Below are 4473 nucleotides of genomic sequence, written 5' to 3'. Positions count from 1 at the left end.
GTGTAGAGGCCATTTGTGGAGTTGAACGCCAGCTTTTGTGCCAGTTTGGGCGTTCAACTCTGGTTTTGGCTCCTTTCCTGGCGCTGGACGCCAGATTTGGGCAGAGAACTGGCGTTGAACGCCAATTTGCATCGTCTAAACTTGGCCAAAGTATGGACTATTATATATTTCTGGAAATATCTGGATGTCTACTTTCCAACGCAATTGGAAGCGCGCCATTTCGAGTTCTGTAGCTCCAGAAAATCCACTTTGAGTACAGGGAGGTCAGAATCCAACAGCATCAGCAGTCCTTCTTCATCCTCTGAATCTGATTTTTGCTCAAGTCCCTCAATTTCAGCCAGAAAATACCTGAAATCACAGAAAAACACACAAACTCATAGTAAAGTCCAGAAATGTGAACTTAACATAAAAACTAATGAAAACATCCCTAAAAGTAACTAGATCCTACTAAAAACATACTAAAAACAATGCCAAAAAGCGTATAAATTATCCGCTCATCAATTCCCAAATTAAACTTCAATCTTATTTCTGTTGGTCAACTTGTTGATTTGGGTTTTGAAGTCACTTTTTTCATTTCTGGTTGTCGTGTACAAGTTCCTTGGACGGGACAAATCATCGGGACTGGACGTAAGGTCGGAAGGTTGTTTGAACTCGAGAATCTTCATATTCCTCCTGTACCAAATCTCTGTGCTGCTTCTTCTCCCTCTACCCTCCACTTATGGCATCAGCATCTTGCCCACACCTCCTTAGGAAAACTGCGTCCTCTTGTGTCTCAGGGTGTTTTAGGTCAGGTTCCAAATGAATCTTTTGATTGCATTTCTTGCCAAACTGCCAAACAACCTACTTTATCTTTTCACAATAATTCATCTCTTGCTTGCTCTCCTTTTGATCTCATTCACTCTGATGTTTGGGGCCCCGCTCCCACTGCCTCTATGGGCGAAGCTCGATACTTTGTCATTTTTCATTGATGATTATTCCCGTTTTACTTGGGTTTATTTGATGACTAATCGCAATGAGTTACCTCAGATCTATATCAACTTTGCTACTATGATTAAAACTCAGTTTTCCAAGGTCATTAAGGTTTTTTGACGTGATAATGCTATGGAATACCGTGATTCCAAAATCTTAGCCTTTCTTGCAGAACAGGGTACTTTGTCTGAGTTTTCTTGTCCTGGTACATCTCAACAAAATGGTAGAGCTGAACGCAAACACTGTCACATTCTTGACTCCGTCCGTGCAATGCTTCTTTCTTCTTCGTGTCCTGAGCGTACTTGGAGAGAAGCTGTTCTTACTGCTGTTCATGTTATCAATAGACTCCCTTCTTCTGTTCTTGGTAATGTTACTCCCTTTGAGCGTCTTTATCATACCTCCCCAGATTATAGTTCTCTTCGAGTTTTCGGTTGTATATGTTTTGTTCTTCTTCAGCCTCATGAACATAGTAAACTTGAACCTCGGGCTCGTATGTGTTGTTTTCTTGGTTATAGCACTGAACACAAGGGTTATCATTGTTGAGATCCTCTCTCTAAACGTATTCATATATCTCGTCATGTTGTCTTCTGGGAGCACCACATGTTTTCTCGATTCTCATCCTTTGAGTCCATTCCTACTACTCAATCACCTTTGTTTACTAACCCCAATGTTGATCTTTTTCCTAGTGCTGATTCTACAGATTCTATCTCGAGTGACCCTCCACAGCCTCCTGTTCTTCCGCCTTCTCCATCTCCCAATGATTCCAGACCGGACGATGATCCTGCTCCTACCGTCATGCCTCCTCCTCCCACTCGTTCTTCTAGGGTAAGGAATCCACCTCCTCATCTTCTTGATTACCATTGCTTTTTTACTATTCTTCATCAACATGAACCTAAGACATTTAGAGAAGCCTCCTCAAACCCAAATTGGCAACAAGCAATGTAAGAAGAAATACAGGCACTTGAAAAAGCACACACTTGGGATCTGGTTGATCCTCCTTCTGATCAGGAAGTTGTGGGCAGTAGATGGGTATACAAGATCAAGACTCGCTCTGATGGCTCTATTGACCATTATAAGGCCCGCTTGGTTGCTCAAGGTTGTACGCAAGAGTATGGTATTGATTATGAAGAGAACTTTGACCCTGTCGCTCGTCTTACGTCTGTTAGAGCTCTTCTTGCCATTGCCGCGGTTAAAAAATGGTCTCTCAGTCAGATGGATGTGAAGAATACATTTCTTAATGGGATTTGAAAAAGAAAGTCCATATGAAACCACCTCCGGGATATCCTTGTCCTTCTAATAAGGTTTGTCTCCTTCGCAAGGCACTTTATGGACTTAAGCAAGCTCCTCGTGAATGGTTTGACAAGTTCAGCACTACCATATGCAGTCTTAGTTTTACTTCTAGCCCTCATGAGAATGCCCTCTTCATTTGTAAAAGCGAACGTGGAGTTGTTCTTCTACTTTTGTATGTTGATGATATGATCATTACTGGGGATGATGTTGATGGTATCTCTGATCTCAAGGCCTCACTTCACCGTACCTTTGAGATGAAAGATCTTGGTTCTCTCAGCTATTTTCTTGGTCTCGAGGTCATCTCCACCGATGATGGCATCTATCTCTCTCAGGCTAAGTATGCTTCAGATCTTCTTGCTCGCGCTGGGATTACAGATAGTCGCACTGAGTCTACTCCTCTTGAGCCTAATGTTCGATTTACCCCTATGGATGGCACTGTTTTGGATAATCCGACTCTCTATCGACAGTTAGTTGGCGGTCTCGTCTACTTGACTGTCACCCGACCAGACATCGCCTATCCGGTTCATGTACTTAGCCAGTTCTTGTCAGCTCCTCGTACTACTCACTATGCGGCAGTTCTTCACATTCTTCGCTACATCAAAGACACTCTATTTCATGGCCTTTATTTTTCTGCCCATTCCTCTTTGTCTCTTCAGGCTTACTCCAATGCAGATTGGGCTGGTGATCCCACTGATCGTTGTTCTACTACTGGTTACTGTTTGTTTCTTGGCGACACTCTCATTTCTTGGCATGCTAAGAAGCAAACGTTCACTGCTCGCTTAAGCACAGAAGCTGAGTACCGTGCCCTCGCTGACACCACTGCTGAAGTTATCTCGGTTCGTTGGCTTCTCGAAGATTTGGGTGCTCCTCAGTCGTCCTCTACTGATGTTTTTTGTGATAACCGCAGTGCTATTCAGATCGCCCATAATTATGTGTTTCATGAACGCACCTAACACATTGAGGTTGATTGTCACTTTGTTCGGCAACATATCCTTATTGATGTTGTTCGTCTCATTGCTGTTGGAACACTAGATCAGACTGCTGATATTTTCACGAAAGCTCATCACCCGACTTGTTTCCGGACTTTGTTATCCAAACTCAAGTTGGTATCCTTAGCTCCCACTTGAGTTTGAGGGGGATGTTAGAGAATCATTAGAATCAATTTAGATCAATTAGTATCGTCTAGTATATCTGTATATTAATTAGGATTCTATGCCTTTATTGCTTTGATTCATTTACCACCTATAAATACCCCTTGTATATTGTACCTTTCAACACAATTAAATAATACACTTTTCAGATTACTCTCTCAGTCTCTTGTTTCTAACAACTACCATGATTATCACAATCATAACTGATAAACAGCTATGAGTCGAACATAGCTTATAAGACGTGGTGAAAACAACAGATAAGATACGTTCTTGATTCATCTCAGATCTTAATAAAAATATTTCAAACACTGATTTGAACGTTGGAGTACTTTTTACACGTATTTACACTCACTATTTTATTTTGGCCAAAGAATAACTCTACCAATTCAAAGATTAAATTATTTGCCAAGGTGTAAATAAACTATATTAGAGAACTATTTAGAAGAGCCATCCTTTTATACAAGAACAAATGTAATAGAAAAATCGCATAAAAATTCGAATAATGGTCAAAGTTTTATATTTTCTAAATGAATATATTTGTCTTTTTTAAAAGAATATATAAGCAAAAATTTGTAATCTTAATCTTTTTATAAATTTTATCTCAACTCTATCTAATTATTAGAAAAAAACTAATACTTTATCCTAAAATAAACATCGCCCAGACGGAGTGACACTCAATTACAATATCTTGATTCCAGTGATCTACCCTTCAAACCCTGGAAAGGTTTCTCCTTTCCTCAGCTTTTAAAGTTATTTTGAATTTTCTACTAAGTCATAATTCATAGGGCAAATACGAAAACGTCCTTGGCTTGTCTCTAGTCCATGACACTCTCTCTTGAGTTGCTGGAAGAGGCGCACATATATTTAAAGAGGAGTGTTTTTTGTGATAAGGACACATTAACTCTGCCGCATTTATTGGTTATTGAATTTGAATTTTGAATTCGCATGAAAGGGGATTGAGTAATTAATATATTTCATTCCTTCACTCACAATTTTAAAAACCGAATTGGTCATTAAATTATTCTAATTATTAGTTTATAATTTTATTGATTCAACTAATTTA

Source organism: Arachis ipaensis, chromosome B02, assembly GCF_000816755.2.
Source record: "Arachis ipaensis cultivar K30076 chromosome B02, Araip1.1, whole genome shotgun sequence".
NCBI lineage: Eukaryota > Viridiplantae > Streptophyta > Magnoliopsida > Fabales > Fabaceae > Arachis > Arachis ipaensis.
Note: the sequence above shows the minus strand (reverse complement) of the source record.